The sequence below is a fragment of the Thamnophis elegans genome, chromosome 1 (assembly GCF_009769535.1).
Source record: "Thamnophis elegans isolate rThaEle1 chromosome 1, rThaEle1.pri, whole genome shotgun sequence".
NCBI lineage: Eukaryota > Metazoa > Chordata > Lepidosauria > Squamata > Colubridae > Thamnophis > Thamnophis elegans.
The window spans coordinates 146,996,393-147,015,322 of record NC_045541.1 but is presented as its reverse complement, the minus strand read 5'-3'; the positions used below and the strand labels follow the sequence as shown (position 1 = coordinate 147,015,322).

Sequence of the window (18,930 nt, the reverse complement as noted above, 5' to 3'; positions counted from 1 at the left end):
AATGAATTAACACTGCTAACTTCTTGTTCCATGTGGAATCTCATCTAGCATTTCAGCTATGGTTGACTTTAGACACAACCTGCTCCTCTGGGAGAGTCTCAATTAGTGATGTGCTCCTTCAGAGGTATGCCTCCACATTCAGAGTTAATATTGGAGCAGACATGGAACTTCTATGCATATTGCTAAGGTTCACCTTCTATCTCTATTGCCCTGTCTAGACCCAACAGTTTCCAAGCTCAGAGTCAAGGTTTCTAGAATATCTGCAGTTTAGATCAGGATAAAAATACATAGTACACAATTAACTTTTAACAGTACATTGATGATACATTCCCCAGTCTCCTGGATAACTTCTCCCAGGATCTTCATGTAGATATTATAGAGTAGGAAGGAGAAGACTAAAATCTCAGACAACCCACAGATATCCATTGAGCTGACCTTTCATTCCTATTACCAGTGTCTAGAATTACGCCAATAAATAGAGTGGAATCACTGTAAAACAATGCCATAAAACCCTATCCCATGCAAGCAATCCAGAAAAATAGTAGGACTAATGGTCCTACTTGCTTTTGGGAGGTCTTAATAGTAATAGAAATATTGCACTACTGAAACAAGTCATAACCAGGAGCAACTAAATGCTGTTCCTATCCCTTGCTGGGCCCTGAACTTTGACTGGGAAAGGATGTTTTGCTAATGATGCACCCATTGTTTTCTTGCTGACATTCTCCCAAAAGAGGAGGTTCGACCTAGTAGTGTAATATGATTTGGTCCTAGGAAGTCTGCTTGTTAGAGTCATGCACTGACTGCACCATCCTTCAAGACTGCTGACATCACCCGCCTCTTTCAAGGCCTTCAGAAACAGATAAGGCATTTAATATGTCATCATGTTTAGTCAAACCCACTTAAGAGACTTTTGATCAATGTCAGTGTTCTTCTGTTTATAAGGGTGTGGGTATGTCAAGTGAGGGTCTTGTGACAGTCTGAAGCCCTTGTGAACAGAAGACTGACACGGACATCCCCTAAATTCTGCTGAATATGTTACCTAGCCTGGTAATGAAATGTTTGGAAGCTTGGAGAACGAACTTCACCCGGTTCCACCACAAAACCGCGATGCCCTTATCCGCGCCGACATAAGTGCAGAGGCAAATTTGCGGCATCCGAAGCGCTAAGAAAAAACGACCCTACCGCCACGACAACAGCGCGGTGACAGAAGGGCGTTTCTACATGCTTCGTTCTTTGCCTCCAAAGGTAGCCCTCCTCCTCCAGCTGACAGCGGCAGCGGGCACGGGGCAAAGCGGGCTGCCTAGCAGCAGCAGCCTGCGGGAAGGGTCCAGCACAGCCACGGGGGGCAGCAGGAAGCGGAGGAGGATGCGGCCAGCGGCGGCGGCTGAGGCTCTCCCGGCCCGCGAAGCGGGCTTGCCCGGCGGAGGCAGGCTGCCCTCTTCTTCCTCAACAACATCTCCCTGGACGGGCGGCCTCCGCCACTGGCGCCTCCCCGGAGGAAGAGGCAGGGCAGGCGGGCGGCGGTGGCTGAGGCTCTCCCGGGGCCGGCGAAGTGGGCTTGCCGGTGGCGGCGGCCGCCCATCCAAGGAGATGTTGTTTAGGAAGAAGAGGGCGGCCTGCCTCTGCCGGGCAAGCCCGCTTCGCCGGCCCCGGGAGAGCCTCAGCCGCCGCCGCCGCTGCGTCCTCCTCCGCCGCCAGCGTCGCGGCCCTGCTCGGGCCCCCCGTGGGCTTCCTGCTGCCCCCCATGGCTGTGCTGGACCCTTCCCGCAGGCTGCTGCTGCTGGGCAGCCCGCTTTGCCCCGTGCCCGCTGCCGCTGTCAGCTGGAGGAGGAGGGCTATCTTTGGAGGCAAAGAACGAAGCATGTAGAACGCCCTTCTGTCACCGCGCTGTTGTCCCCGCGGTGATGATGCGCGGTGATGACGTCACAACTTTAGCGACGCGATTTAATCTCCGCTATTTTGCGTAGCGCGGTTTTGTCGTGCCACGACTTCACCCTCATCCTAGACCCGAGCTACAGATATCCACCACTATTGCAAAACTTTGATCAGTCTTGGCTTCATGCCTGAACCAACCAGGAATGTGCTGATGCTGGGGCAAGCTTTCTTTGTATCTTTCCTGCAGACTTAACTTATTCACATGTGGGTGAATGCCTGCACTGACCTTCTATGCAGCCATAAAGATAAACTGGAGGAACATACTGTATAGTAGAGAAGAGCTGTCAAGAGCTTCTCTTGATCCTGTTATTTATGTCAGCAGTGGGTAATCTTTTCTAGAGAAACAGTCACATGCTTGTAAATTGATTTAGGTCAGTTGACACACTCAAAAACAGTGGCAAAATAAAAACTGAATTTCATTTTGTTTTCATCACTTCCCTATCCCAATCCCTATCCCTGTCCTTGTCCCCTTTTGGGTTCTTTTTGTCATTAAGAGAGCCATGTTCTCACATGAGTAACTTTCCAAGGGCTGATTGCCAGAGATAGACAATTCGGAAGGGGAATCACTCATATACTCTCTTAAAGAAACATGTGTCCTGTGCTGGTCATCCACCCACTTTTGCCTTTGATCTCATCCAATTCTGGATAGAGGGTTAGGTGTTGTATGAATTCAACCAGTGGGTACATTCATTCCAAGTGACCGAAGTGTGCTTACTTTGTGGTTATGCATTAAAAAATAAGGGTCTTATAATATGGGTAACAGAAGATGCAGTCTGAATTGTATTTACGTTCATCCCTACTAGGATTTCAAAAAATAGCTTCCTTTCAGTCCAGTGGCCATTGAAATGTGTATAGTGCTTTGAAAGTCCAGATGTTTTTAACAACTGGTAGCAGCCAATAAATTTATGAAACAATCTTATCCATGTAGGTTTACTAAGAATATCTGATTAATCATAATACATAATGCATGTAAAAACAGACAGGATTTTAGTTTCATGCTGTGGCTGCCATCTTGATATTTTTTTGACTGCTCTGTGGTTATTATTACTCAGATCATATACTGTCACTGTCCTGTAATGAGGATTCCACCCAGAACACTGGATTCCACCCAGTCCCATTGCATATATCTGAATTGGAATTAAGCCTCAGAAATGAACAGAACTTGTCTGATATAGTGGTTAAGAGGTTGGCTTAGAAACCAAGACACTGTGATTTCTAGTCTTGCCTTAAGCATAACAGCTGGCTGGATCACTTTGGCCCAGTCACTCTCCCTCTCTCAGCCCAACTCACCTCACAGGTTGGGGGGGGGAGGAGAAGGAAGAAGCATTATGTGTATTCACTATCTTGAGTTATTTATAAAGTGATAAAGATGGGATAAACATCTAATAAGTAAACAAACTTGTATATATAGCTGTGTTAGAAAACATTGCTAGAAGATATAGATCAACTAAAACAGCTAGTTAAAAGGTCACATACAAAGTTATCATATAAGATATTAAATAGTCCACAATATTCTAGATTATGTTGGGTTGCATTTATTTATATATAAAGATAGGCATGTCAGTTTAATAGACTAGGAAAATGTCTGCTGAAAACCAGGGCCTCTGAGATGACATTCAATTAGATCAGTTTATCTCAGTGTCAGAGTCTTTAAGATGTGCAACTGGAGGATGTGCATGTTCTGTATACAAACTTGCTGCTAACATCCCAGTTTGCTTTACTTCAGCATTATAATTTTTATGCAGAAAATAATCCTTCTGTTGTTACCACTGTTAAATATCGTTAAACAAACATTCAACCCACTGTGATATTTTTTTGCATAAATTTCGCACAATTTTGTATCTAGGTGAATTGGACATATTATTAAGCCAAAATAATCATAAATAGAACATGATCAGATACACTTTGCCCCTACACAAACAAAATTAGCAAGATTAGAGCTAAATAAAGTAGAAGTGCAATAAAATTAAATTAAAATGGGAGCCAGGCTAGCATATAGTATTTTTTGAACTTTTTTCAACCTTGACATCAGTACTAAACTGTCAGTGAAGCACAGGACTGGAATACAATAGGTTGTCAACTGACAGTTATTCTACAGCAAATGATATCTTGAACTCTTGAGAAATGAATAAAATTTAATGAATTCTAAAATTCATTTCGAGAGGTAAAACTGGAATGACAACTGAGGTTAAAGGCACTACCTCTCAGCCTAACTATATTCATAGGATTATTCTGAGATAAAAAGAGAACATGAAGATTTTTTCTACCTTGGTAAATCATCATTATTCAAATAATAAGCTTCAAAGAAGCTTAAGCCTTTTTATTTAAAAAAAGTTATTTTGAAAAGGAGCTACCAGATTCCGAGTTTTAATTACAATAGGCTACAGAAATGTAACTTTCCTACTATAACATCTTGTGATGGAAGAAATAAAACCCAGATTGTCTTCTGCTAAAAATCAGAGTCAGATTGCTCATGTGGGATGACAGAATGGCTAAATCATGCACCTTTGCGTGTAACTTAGAAGCAGCACATACTCTTTCGATTTTGTTTATTTATATATGCTATTTATAGGCTTCCCCCAACCAAAAGACTTCTGGGTGGTTTACATTGTAGAGCAATAGAATTAAATAGCATATTATTGTAAAATGCAACCCAGTGTGGCAATTTAAACCAATCTACCAAAAAAAAAAAAAAACCCACCCATTTTCCCCCTCATATTTTGTATCATCATCTCATATGGTTTTCTGTGCATGGACAGCTTTCCAAAAATATTCTGTGGGACCCTATGGGACATATGTTGATACTATGAGTAGAGAAACATCACTAAAACTGCTTGATCATTTTAACTAGATAAACTTTCTCTTCAATAATGTTTCTTCTGACTCCACTTGGCTTAAAAAAAGAGTTTGCACTGTCTTTCCAGCCACAGGCTGATCTAATCAAAGATATCATTTTATCTTCTCAAGTATATTATGTAGTACACTTTTTAAAACATCTATTTTTCCATATCAAAATAAAACAGATTTCAACTCTGTCTTCAGAGGAGACCTCCCACAAAACATTGTTTATAGAAAATGATTCAAGGGGATTTAAGGAGTGTGACACATATTTAAGAAGTGACAAATAACACGCTATGTTAACTTTTGTTTTCCTGGAACAATCTACAGCATACTTTCATTTTTGATGGGGAGATATTTCTGGCATCTGTGTGGTGAACTGGACATAATGACAACTCAACTATGAAGATAACTTTTCTAGCTCAGAGTTGGATATTATTAAAGATACAATAGAACAGCCTTCCTCAATCTTGTAACCCCTAATATTAGACTGTTGTTTAATATTAGGAATTATCTAATTGGGAAAGGCTGTTGCATCACCATTTTACATTATATAATATTTCCAAACTATTTTGATTAGGATTGGTTGAATTTCAACAAAGACAAAATGATTGTAAACTACACTACAGATTTTGTTAGTCCAGTAGCCCATTTTACATTGGAATTGGAACAGTTAACACTTGGAAAAAAAAGTTTCTAAGCACAATTCACCTATGTAGTGCCAGGCTTTCTAATGGGGCACCTCCATTCACATGAATCTATCTGTAATTTCCATTATTGGAATTGATGTTCTTATCTCCTATCACATGAAAATTTTAAGCTGACAAATATAAGAGCAGGATTATTTCAGTAACAACATTTCAGTTGTGAAATTTCCTCCCAAGCAGTGTCATTCCTTCTTTTGCTTTGCATTGGATGACCAATAGTATTTGCTTTATACATCTGTTTTATTTTTATACAAAATCAAACTCAAAACATTTTATTTTATATTACATTTTCCTAATTCCTCATTTTCCTTTGCGTGGTATTTTTTCCTGTTGCCCCTTCTTTTTAATATCTTTTAATCTGTGTATTAATTTGGTGTCTAATAGAAGAATGCACAAGGCATACATATGTCTGGACACAGATTGAACATAGAACATAGAATAAGAGAGTTGGGAGAGACCTTGGAGGTCTTTTAGTCAAACCCGCTGCTTGAGCAGAAGACCATATACCATTTCAGACAAATGGTGCCCAGATACACTAAGGCAGGGATGTCAAACTCGATTTCATTGAGGGCTGCAACAGAGTTATGTTTGACTTCAGAAGGCTGGGGTGTGTGGTCAGGGGTGGGCGTGGCCATCTTGACATCATTTGTGTTGAGGGGCACCTGTGATATCCAAGTGCTAAGGCAGGATTCCCCTCAGACCCTCCCTCACTCTCATTATAATTTCCTTCCTTCCTTCCTTCCTTCCTTCCTTCCTTCCTTCTTTTTCCTTCCTTCTTCATTTCCCTCTTTCCTTTTCCATTCCTTGCTCTCTTACCATCTTTCCTTTTTCTTTGTATTTCCTCTTTTCCTTTCCCCTTTCCTATCCCTTCTTGCATGCTCAAATTCAAAAGGGGAAATATTTCTCCTTTTGTTTTGTTTTTAATTTGTTTTGTTAGCCCTCTGCCAGGGGGAGCTGTGCCCCCTCTGCACCCTGTTTTTGGCCACCTTCTGCAGCCCTCTTCCAGAAAAAACAGAGCCCCCCGAGCTCCATATTTACTGGCAGAAGCACCATGGGTCCAGTCCTTTACTATTTCCAGGCCAGCCCCACGGGCTACATCTAAGCACCCTGTGGGCCTCCAGTTTGACATCCCTGCACTAAGGCATCTGCCTGGTTCCTATGTTCACCTTTGCATTAGTTAGTGAAGGCTTCCCCAATGTGGGACCCACAGCATCATCTGCTAATGACTCCAATTCACCTGTAGTTTCATTGCAGCTTTTACTGTATTTTATTATGCAGCCCAAATATTTTTTTCAGCATCTCTGTTGAAATTCTGAGATTTTGGTTACATCTCGGGCTGCATAAACTGTCCTCATTAATAGAAACCATGCTGGCAGAATCTCTTGATTTTCTGTACTTAATTTCTGCCAATATTATCTAGGTGAAACTTGCAAGCCATAACCATGGAGTCATCATATTTGGCATGGGATGCATGAATATTGATTTAGTTAGTAATTCAATAACAAATAATAATAATAATAATAATAATAATAATAATAATAATACAAAGATTCTCCATTAAAAGCTAAACAATGTCATGAAACATGGCCACATTATGTCCACATCACATGAATTATTTTTAATTTACATGAAAATAAAGTATATAGTTGCTCAATGAATACAGAATCTTATATTAGGTGAGACCAACAGTATCTCAATACTTGTGAGATGAACAACTGTTAACAACTGTTAGCACAAAGTAAAAACACAGAATGATATCAAATGTCAAGTTTTCTTGATAATTCATTTTCCTTCAATATTCTGGATTTTAACAGAATTTCATGAGAATTTTAGACTTTCTGAGAATTCTGTTTTAATCAAACCCCCAAACTACTTCAGCATTTTAAAAGAGTAATTGTGTGAGTGAATCTTTCCTAACAAAAGGAAACTCCCTCTCAGGGAAAAGGTTTGGTCCAGCTTTCAGAAAGATCAGTATAGAGGAAGGCAAAATGAACTAGGGAAAAACACTTTTGTTTGTCATTTCTTTTCATTTATGGAGAATAAATCCTTCAGAAAGATATTTTTTTAACAATTGAAGAAAACTATAACTCCAAAATCTAAATTGTTTTTTTTTAAGAAAAAGAGTGTTGATTTTTAATTCTGTCAAGAGGGTTGTAATTTAAACATCCATTTTAAATGTCACTGAAAAATTGTTCCATTGAAATACATCAATTCCTCTCCCCATTCCAAAAAAATGTCTAAAGAAGCCTCCCACTTTCTGTTTCTTAAATTTGTCAAGACAGCTGTGATGGGGCCTACCAAAGTAAGCAAGCTTCCATTTCACATCTGAGAGGCAAGAAATTTCTTGAAAGAAACTGAGGTTTTTATGGCTCAAATGCAGCTGCCTTTTCTACATTTGGAAGCAAAACAAGCTTTTGTCTTGGGATGTTCTTTGGATAACTCACACAAGAATGCAATTCACTTTGCTTTACACTGATTCAGAAAGAGCTAGTTAATTTGCACATCAAAATCATAAGAAAAGTGATACTTGTTTTAGCTCTGACAAACAGCAAAGAGCTTAAAATAGCATTTTAATAACCATCCTATGAATGGTTTCCGGTTTTAAAGGACTCCAAAGATTCCTGGGCAGTAATTCCCTGGGCAGCATCTTCACTTTTATTATGATATTAGTTACTTCTTTCAGATTGACTTTTCTAAAGTGGTTCTGATAGCAAGTATTTTTTAAAAAGGAAATCTCTACTGAAGTTTCAGGTAAGTATATATGAACAGAGAGGAAATCCTTCAACTATTGGAATCTCAAACATGTAAATAATTCTATCCTAGTGTATATCCCATGTCATTAAAAGCAAATGGAAGTTATGTGGAGAGAAGTCTTCTAACATTTCACAAACCTAGGTTTTATCCATATTCTGGGACAAAAGTGTGCAACATTTATGGCAGATATCCCATAGCCACACTAACTGTGTAAAGGGCTATTCTGGTCTATGACCATAAGAAAGATTTGATTTTATGAAATAAAGGGTGTTCACCATTGATTTTAAGAAAGTATTGTGCTAATTGACTGGTAGTATTTTTTACACTGTCATAAGTGTGCAATTGGAGGACACCATGTATGTATAGCAAATACATATATTAACCCTTAATAGAGGAAAACCAACCATGCATTTTAATTTGAACAAAAGTGAAGTTTAAAATAAAGATGTCTGAATGGCTTTTGATGCAGACATTAATTCTTGTGAATATCCATGCATGCAAAATAGAAAGTGAAAGTGAACTAACTTTAAAATTGAAAGAAATTATGTTAAAGTTAGTTAAAATACTTTGTATTCATATGCATGATAGTAATCATGGCAGGAAAGAAAGAAAGCCTGTTATTAATAAGTTTTAAAATGGACAAATGCCAATTAAAAATTAATCAGCAGCAAAAGAAAAATATATCTTTGTCTATGCAAATGTCCATAGGTTTTATGAACAGCAGGAAAATCTAAATTTAGTCATTTACTCTTTTGACTTTTATAGTAGGCTACCTAACACGCTAGCAACAAAATACATTCTTTCCTGAATTAAAGTGTGGAACAATCACAAATAAAGTTTCAACTGGATGAATTGTGTACTACATTCAGTTTTGGAAATCCCCCCCTCCATTTCTCCCCCTCTCTGTCTCTGTATATATGCCATCCATAGCTTCTGTTGTCAAAATAGCCCTATAATGCAAAACAAATATATTCCTTTAAGAATGAAGTCTTCCCATTTTTGTTTTAAACCATGTGAAGTTTTAAAGCAACCAAGGCACTATTTTGGGTTAAGAAAAGAACCAGAATGAATTACCATTAAAAAAAATTTGTACAAATAATTTTGGAGTTTCTACTCTGTCCAACCTATGCCATATTTGTCAGATGCAACACACAGCTGAACTCCAATCAGAAGAAAAAATATTATTGTAGCTCAAGCGTTCAAAGACTGCAATAAGAATGTTGAATATCGATTCTGAGTAAGTCCCATAAATAAAATAGAGTAGAGTAGAGTAGAGTAGAATAGAAGTTTTATAGAAATATCTGGTTTTTTTTTTAACAAATTGGAATATGATATTGGATTCATTTCTCTGGATTATGAGGCACCACACAAAACATGTGACAGGTGCCCCAAACTCTTTTTTAAATATTCTGCAACAAATCAATATGGCTCTTGTTCTGAAATAGCCCAGTTGATTTTGCTGGGAATCATCCAGCTGGAAATGGCAACATTGTTATTTTAAATAAATACAAACATTTGCAATGAAACTTTCTCTTAAAATGGAATAAATGTAATGAAATGGGGGGACGATGAGCCAGTCACTTTCTCTCAGCCCTAGGAAAGAGGCAATGGTAAACCACGTTTAAGAAACCTTGTCAAGAAAACTGAAGGGATTTGGTCCAGTCATTCTCTAAGAATTTGACATGATTGAATTGGGGGGGGGGGGGACCTCGGGAAGTCATAAAATAATCTAAAACAAAATACTGTACATACAAATATATATGGTATATACAAACGAAAATCCTCCCAAAGCGGCGATGGTGATTATTGTTATGATTCCCATATCTTATTATTTCATAATACCACGTGAAGAAAGATTCCTCGGGTCAAATTCAGAAGGCAAAAAACTAACCAACTAAACAAAAGCGGAGCATAAATATAAAATACGAAATTACTAAAGCAACACAAAACCAATCAAGGCAAAAAAGCGGGGGCTTTCCCTGGAAAGTCAGAAGGGACCATCCCAAGTGTCACCTGAGAGGATTAGAAAAGGCGGGAAACGTTTCCGCGAACCTTCGGGATCGACGTCGCGGGTGACAGGACCCGCCGACGCTCGACTAACGCCCCCATTACACTCTCTTTGTTTAGTTAGTTGCTGAAGCGTCGCGTTCTGCGTCGATTGGAAAGAGTCACCGGACGTTCTGATTTCGAACGTTCCCGTGTCAAGCGGCGCGTTTCGTTTTCCCTTTTTGGTCTTTCTATAAATAACTGGACGGGGCGGGTAGAGGAGAAGGGAAAGAGCGACGCGTTACGATCAGGACGGGTCCTTTTGGGGCTGCTGCTCATTCCCCAGCTGGGCATTGTGCATCGCTGCGGTCATGTTCCCCTGGCCGGGCCCGTTTATTTTGCCAATTAGCTGACAGGCTTCCCTCACACAGCTGCTGTTTTATTTGGTCTCTCGGCTGTATTTTCCTTCCTGGGATGATAGGGAAAGCGGTGGCTTCACGCGAAACACCCACCGGGCCGGACACACCCGCTGCCATGTGAGGATCGTGGCCCTTTGATCGGCTTCCTTTCTCAACCCGTTCGATTTTCCTGAGATCTAACTTCGTTGTGCTTGTTATTTTCTCAACAACAGGAGCGCGTTGTTGTTAAAGGCTGATATGGATTAAGTTTCCCCTCCCGGCAGTTGTAGGGGACAGACACAAGCAATTTCACTTCCATCAACACTCCCCCCCACCCCCAAATCTGACTTTTCCTGATCTCATCTGGCAGCGCTGGCTTCGATTTTAAACTTTAAAGGAGGGTGTGAGCCACAACGGAGGAAATAAGGTTTATGGTAATTGGGTATTCCGTCTGTTTTTTTTTTAGCGAATAGTTAACTACCGAATGAATGAGGCTCCCGGCCCCTTATCACACTTTTCATCCTTATTACTTGATAACTCTCTTTATTTTAGAAAGCCAGCCGTTGTTTTACGTCCCTTCTCCCAAACTTTTGCCACACAAATCGTTTAGCGTGAAGATAGAAGTAGAGCAAGAATCAGTTTGATTTTCTCATTCCTAGGAGGTAGATATTTGGCCACACTCGGACCTGCCCTGCCTAGCGTCTAGTCTTGCCTGATGGGAGACCACGAGGAAATCTCAAGAGAGTTACATGGAAAAAAAGAATCGTCCCTAGTATTTTGTCCCCGTGGCATCCTTATCTAGCCCACTCCCTTCCTTTCGCTGGATGCTTTCCCTGCTTTCTTTCGGATCCTATTAACACTTTAAGATTTGTAAGAATTTTTTTAAGGGGGAGGGGGAAAGGCCTGTCTGCCAATATTTGCGGAAAACGTCGGGCAAACGTTGGGTAATCGAGTCCCAGGCATAAAATATTACTGCTCCAGGTATATTGTGGTTATGACCGACATAGATTCGGAACAGATCCGCTTTTGACCCGACCTGCATACTCTGTTATCAGCACTGGATGCCAGGATGGGTGAAAAGCACTCATAATAGGCTAGGGGGGGAAAGCCAGTAACGGAATAAATTGACCGAAGAAAACAAAACAAAACACACCTAGGGATGTGGAGGAGTTAGGGAGAGATCTGGGGGAAAACATGTGCCAGAATCTCCCCTCCCCTCTCCCCTATCCTCCTTAGAGGACACCGTTAAATCGGAGTTATTCCGCACCACACACACACACACACAACCCGCGGTTAACTAGATGTCCGAGTGCAGCAGCCGTCGAGAAGGGGTGGGGGTGGCCACCCGTGGTCACCTCCGGGCAGCGGCAAAATACTTTTATTCTGTGGTGAGTCATCCTGACTTCAGATTTTAGAAGATTACCGCGGCGACTCACACATGAAACACATAACAGATGCATTGTGTGACCCGCTCTTATTCATTTCAAAAGGGCGTAGCATCCTACGGTTAAACTCTTCAGAGCGCTTACTCAGGCGGTTTGGAGGGGGGGGGGCAGTTCCGCTGTAAAGGCGCATATAAGACTATATACTGCAGGGTTTCGTTTGGGAATTAAAAACAGGCTTTATTTCCAGTACAGTAAAAATGGGCTAGAGTGAACTGGGTATCTGTCTTCAACACACCCTGTAGACGTTTGTTTTGCTGCATGGAGCTAACCTTCTCCCCAATATAGCGGTTTGCCTAAAAACCGGGAGTAAGAGAAACAGGTGGTTTAGCAGGGGCTCTCAGAGCGGGCTAGTCTTAACCCTCTGCCCTCAGAGGGGTGTTTCCCTGAATGTAGTTCTTGTCGACGTGTGTAGGGTAGCCTATTCAGGGTCGTAGCCTTTTATACTCCCCCCCTCCCACCGCGCCCTATCTTGCTCGTCCCTCAATTGCAAGGTGAATGCGAGGCGAGTCAGGCTTCCCCGCAATTTTCTTGGATCCCTTGTTGGCAGTTGAAGCGAACTATTCGATGCCCTGTTTATTGAACGCGTTTGCGTCAGAACGAGTTTCCCAACTAGGGCACAGCGAGTTTCCGGGCAGAAATAACAACGCGGAGCAGATCGGAACTCTTCTGTAAATTTGTCCTTGTCCTCTTCCTCCTCTCAGTCCCGAAACAAAAATTTCGGGCTGCGGAAGTGTCCTTTAGAACGGCCCCTACGAGCGAAAAACTGGCGTTAGCCTGAATCGGATGCTATATAATATACTTCATTCCTAGGTTTCAAGCTGGCAGAAACTGATTTTGCCAGCAAGCAGCTCCTGCCTTCCGGGTGGTATGCAGGTAGCGGTTACTCCTTACTTCTTCCCAGACACGCCAAGTGTCACAAAACCTGCCGCTCGGTTTTCCCGCGGAGGCCCGAATTTTCGGGAAATTTCCCGGGAAGGGGGGTGGGAGGGATCAAGCTAAATCAACCAACTCCCATCCTTCTGGCCGTTGGACCAGCCTTCAGGAACCGCCCTTAGGAAGTGAAGCTGAGCCTTCTCTAATGTCGAACATAACCCTAATGCCAAACACACTCTACAAAGCCTTTGGGGGAGATGCATCTGTTTCCCTCGCGGCGGGGAGAATGCGCGCGCGTGCGCGTATGTGTACTATGTGGAGAGGACGTCCAGTCCTCCTCTCCCTCCCTCCCTCCCAGAATCCTTAGAAAAGGGGGAACGTGAACTAAAGGAAATGGTTAGGAACCGGGGTAGTGATTATCTAGCTGCACAGGTGCGGCTATAAAAAGGCCCACAAATTTGGCTGGGTATAAAGCAAAGTCGAATTCGACTTCTGATGACTCTCCCTGCGGTTTTGGTGGCAATAGGACCTCCTCCTCCTGCCTAGCTTGAAGAAATTCCCCTGGATGAGAACGGGGAGGCTAAACACCTCGGAGCCTAAGAGAGGAGCTGAACTCTCGAATCGCCGAGCTTTTAAAGAGACCTCCTCGCCTCTGCTCTCTCTCCCGTTCCCGGCACTGCGCCCAGTTCATCTCAACGCGGCGACCTCACGGAGTCCAAAGCAACCTTTCCCACCCACCCCCGAAGATATCGGTGTTTGCCAACCCAAAATAAAGCTGCGATCCTAAACGTTCCTTCCTGGGAATAAGGCTGCAGCTACTTAGGCCCAAGTATGATTGACTTGGGAAAGAGAACGAGCAACAGCACAGGATCGCGCTGCGTGTTAGGTCCTTAAATATCACCTTGCCCCTGCAAATCTATTCTTGTCTACACAGAAATAACGTCCGTTGGTCTTAATGGGGCTTGCTGCGCTGCCGCAGGTAAGAGCCTAAAAGCGTGAGGGCCACGGCGCTCAAGACAAAATCCCACCTGAAGAATCGGGCACTGTTGGCCGAGGGGTAAAAAAATCCACCCTCGGAATCTACCCGACGTGAACCCTATAGATTTCAATGAATCTCACTCCCAGGTAGAGTAACAGGTTCTACACACTTCTCGGCTTGAAGTGTCGGGAGGCTGGAGCATCACTGGATGCGTCCCTCCGATTTTATTAAGCATGCAAGTTTTTTAACCACCCTGGAATTTTGCAGCGCCGAAGCGGAATATATGAATACTTCGCGCAGCATTTCGTCCTGAAACATAGGGGAACGAGGATGCCTGGCGCCTGTCCTGAAGCGACTTGAACAAGCTTCATCCGCTTCTAAACATAAACGAGCTGCCGGTTCCCCTCCCAGAGAGTTAGAAGTGGAGGAGTCCAGCTTCTCCATCAACCCGGGACTGGGGTTTTGGGGAGGGGTGGGAGCGGGGCTGAGTGGGGGGCCGAAAGGAAACGGGGGCAGGACGGGTTTGAAATGATTCAGGGGGAAAAAAATCCCCTTCTTATCTCCCCCAAACACGGCGGTTCAAGACATCGCTCAGCTGGAGTTTCAAAATCCTATTCGCGAGCGCCCCAGGAGAAGAGCGAGACATAAGAGCGGCGAGAAGGAGGCGGAGGCGGCAACCGAGTCATCTGAGGATAAAGTCCTTATAATCCCAGGCAGAGCTACGTAGGCTCTCGCCCAGCCTCCTTTCTCCCGCTTCGCAAGCAGGGGCGGTCCGAGGCTGCAACGCCGCTGAGTCAATTTTTCTCTCCCTGCGGAGCAAGCCAGGACTCTTGACAGTCTGCATTATTTCTCAAGCTTAATGTTGATTAACTCCTTGCAAGTAAGCATTGCCCAACAGAAGGGGGGGCAATTCTCCCTCATCTGTGGGCTTGGGGGTGAGTGGCGGCGGCGGCGGAGGGGGAGTCTGTCTCAGGAAACTAAAGGAACGATTAAAAAAAACCTAAGACTCTATCCTTGAAATTAGACGGGTGGCAGGCTAATATATTGGGTCTATGCGTGTTTTGATTCTCTTTTCTTAGCAGTGGGACTCATTGGACTCAATGGGGCTTTTGAGTAGACATGTGCAGGACCAGGGATGGGATATACTCCCTATAATTCAATTTAGAATCATAGATCTCTGCTGGATGGTTATTGAAGTTTATTTTATGCCAATCTACACATACATGCATTCTATTTATAACCCAATGGTCAAATGCAATGCCTCGGATACAGTGGTTGCAATCCTATGCATAGGGTTCCATGTTTATGGGATGCGGAATGCACACTAACAATCTTTGTTGCCAAATGGTCTGTAGGAGTTGTGGAAGATATTCACCTCTTAATGGTACTGCCAAAATTAGAGCAAGGCATATTAATGCAAACTGTCCTGTAGTGGAAGGTGCTGATGAGAGTTTGGGTTACAGAAAAAAGTTGCGTGCTCTTGAACAAGGTTGGGTTTCTTGTGTTCTCTGAGACTGGTTGTTTTCTTGCAGACGTTTCATTATCCAAACTAGGTAACATCAGCGCTGATGATGTTACTTAAATTGGTTAATGAAACGTCTGCAAGAAAATAAGCTCAGAGAACATCAAGGACCTCTCATTTCAACCCTGAGCTGCAAATATATTTATTTTATTGGTACTCTTAAATAAATTAATAACTTTGAAGCTGCAGCTAAAAATTGTTAAGCCAGGCTTCACTAGCCATCACTGAAAGTCATGGGATTTAGGAGTGCTATTCGTCTTTGACCACATGATCAAGATCCAGGACATGTCTGGCTTTTCTCATGCTTCTCTTTATTATGCCTAATAAATGTCTTTAATTTTTCACTACAGAATGACCTTTATCCCTCCTCATAAGCTCCTGTTGAGTTTTATTCTCTTGGGGAAGAGTTGGCGCACCCATGTCCCTGTAATTTCAAATCTTTTTGCTCCACTGTCTCTACTGAGCCTGTTTGCGTACTGAAGCTCTTGCAGCAGCAGGAAGATATTAACATAAATAATTTTAATTAGTGAGAAAACTGGCCAAGCAAGTACGGTACCACCTCACGATTCAAATCATTGCTGCACCAGGTCCACCTTATCTAGGTTGTAAGAATCAGGTCGACCTCTAGGTGACAGCAAAAATACAAGGAAAAAACTCTTTGTAGGCATCCAAGATTCACAGGCTAGACTAGGGCCTAGGCCCACCTTAACTGGCCACTTACACTCCCCCCCCAAAAGTGGCCCTATGCCACTTGCTTCCTGTTGGAACCAGGATATTTACTTATGAGCAAAATTAACCCCTAGGGTTGCTTCCTACAGGCTTTCTAGATCTCTTTATCATCCCATCTATCTGTGTTTCCCCAGTATCAAACGCTAGATTAAGGGAAAGCACCATTCCCAATGAAAGGGCTACACAAAAGGTTAGAAATATCCATCAGTTCCAAATTGCCCCCACGGCCACTCTTCATTATCCAGCATCCCTGATCTGGTCCTCCGTGTGTAGATGACTGCTGGGATTGCGTCACTTTCTCCGGTAAAACGGCGCTTAGCACGACGCGCCAGCGTTCAAAAGACAAGCCGGAAGAGATTGGAAGTCGAGCCACAGTCGGGAGGATCTTGGAACCGGCTGTTGCAATGACTCGCAGTTAAACAGGTGGAAGTCGAAGCGCGCGAAATGAGCGGAGGCAACCGAGAGAGGACGAGCCGCAAAGTCTCGCGAAAGGGAAACGCACAAAGGGCAAGTTTGACACAATTACCCGAGGGGAGAAAAAAAGGGAGGAGGCCGGGGCTCCTCGAGAAACCTCTTCGGGGTGTGGGTGGGTGTGCGCTCTCGGAGCGCCATTGCCCTGATGGAAACGGCACGAACAGGCAACAGTAGCGACTTCTGCGGAAAGGGCAGGCGAGGGAACCGCTCGCTTTGACGCCTGCCACCCCGCCCCTTCCGTCGCGCCAGCCGCTTCGGTCCTCCCCCCCCCCTTTCTTCATGGTTGATCGGGGATAAGCTTGTTTAGATCATTAGGTAATAATTACACCTTTCGGCCAAGGGAATGCGGCCTGCTCCACACTGACGCAGGGTGACCAGAGGGCCTTCATTTCTCGAAACATACTCGTTTACACCGGGAACAAAGAGGGCGTACCAGCCCCCCTTCTCCACCTCCACATTCCCTCCCCCCGGAGGAGAAGCAAAAAATACCGGCGCGCTCGTTTGCGTGGCTCAGGCTTTGCTTTCCTGGGCGGGGGGGGGGGAGAAGAAGAGAAGAGGGGGAAGTGTTCCTTCTTTAAATCCGGTTTCCATTCACTTTCAGCAGGAGTCTGGCCCAGAGCCTAATCGAAAAGTGGCGGAAAGCGTCCCGCGGAGGAGGCCAGGGCTCGAGGCTCTTCACCACAGAGCCCCAGCCCTTCTTTCTCCTCCTTTCACCTTTCGGCTCCCGCTCACTTGAAAGCCGGGGCGCCCCGAGGGCCAGACCTCTGCAGTGTTAACCCTCCCCATAACACACGAGAGCGAGTTGGCAATCCTCTTGCCTTTACTTACTGGGGAAATGCATCTGATTGAGGCCGCCTAAGTAATTTTCTGCGTGGGATCGGGCCGCCTGAGCTCGCCTCCTCGACGCCTCTCGTTTCGAGGGCTCCCCCCTCCCCTCCCCCCTCTGTCTGGGTTTGTTACCTCCCCTTAGTTCCTTTGCTTCCCTCGGATTCTTACCTCTCCCGGCTGCCTGTCTTTCTCCCTGCGGAATGATTATTTAGGGCTCCCTCCCTCCCTCCTCCCCACTTCAAACGGGGGGGGGCGGGGGGGTTGGAAAGGCAAGGCTCGTAGCATCCCTTCCTCTATATGCCTCCAAGGAGGGAGGGGGCGTTTGCCAATCTGCCTCTTTGCCTCGCTCATTCGCTCTTTCCTCTCCCTCCCTCCCTCTCTCCCGTAGCCTTGCGCGCCCCCGGCTCCCTCTGCGGCAGCCAACGAGCCGGGTTCACGCGAGGACAGCGGCAGCTCCCAGCCGAAGCGCGTCTGGCTGGCAAGGGCTCTGGAATAGCGCCGCTGCCGCCGGGTGGCAGAGGCGGAGCCGCCCTTGTCGCTGACTCGTGACGGACTCCTGAGGCCTCGGATTAGTCGGCCGGCTGCAAGGCAAGCGCGAAGGGCCGGGCTACCGCCGAGCTGGGATGCCGCATCTCTCTCCGGTCAGGTGCCTTAATCTCCACAGTTCCCCAGTGAGAATTTGAACGTAGTCAGAGACTGCATCGTTTCTTCCGTTTCAATGAGCCCGGCTTTAAATATTAGGTCCGTTGTTCTACTCTACCCAGTTCTCTGGCGCCACATAGCATTATTAAAACAACAACAACTAGTTTAGTTTAGTTTATTAGTTTTGTATGCCACCCACTCTCGGAAGACTCGGCTTACAATAAAAAAGGGAGTGGGAATATATAAAACAATAAAACAATTTAAAATTACAGCAACATTCATAACTTAAAATGGTGCTGGATGATTCAACAGCCCCAGGCCTGCCGGAACAGCCAGGTCTTAGTTGCTTTACGGAAGGCCGGAAGGGTAGTAAGGGTCTGGATATCAACGGGAGATCGTTCCAGAGGGCCGGAGCTGCAACAGAGAAGGCCCTCTCCCGGGGAGTCAGCAGCCGACATTGGCCGGCAGATGGAATCAGGAGGAGGCCTAGTCTGTGTGATCTAATCGGTCTTTGGGAGGTAATCGGCAGGAGGCGGTCTCTCAGGTAGCCAGGTCCGATGCCATGCAGGGCTTTAAAAGTAACGACTATCACCTTGAAGCGTGTCCGGAGACCAGTGGGCAGCCAGTGCAACTCGCGGAAGATAGGTGTAATGTGGGTGTACCTAGGTGCACCCACAATCGCTCGCGTGGCTGCGTTCTGGACTAACTGGAGTCTTCGAACACTCTTCAACGGCAGCCCCATGTAGAGTGCATTACAGTAATCCAGTCTTGAGGTGACGAGGCTTGAGTGACTATCCGAAGGGCCTCCCGGTCCAGGTAG

The 18,930-nt window shown here is 44.4% G+C and overlaps 1 long non-coding RNA gene across 2 annotated transcripts in view; it reads right to left on the bottom strand.

Moving 5' to 3' along the window:
• LOC116520204 overlaps positions 1 to 17,854 on the bottom strand; it is a 111,811-nt gene extending 93,957 nt beyond the window's left edge. Inside the window, exon 1 of one of the 2 annotated variants that reach the window (XR_004256731.1) lies at positions 17,637 to 17,854. This is a non-coding gene — a long non-coding RNA (uncharacterized LOC116520204). Of the gene's footprint in view, positions 1 to 17,468; positions 17,594 to 17,636 lie in introns of those variants that run through there. The other variant, XR_004256732.1, reaches the window with a different exon arrangement.
• Between the last annotated feature and the right edge of the window lie 1,076 nt (positions 17,855 to 18,930).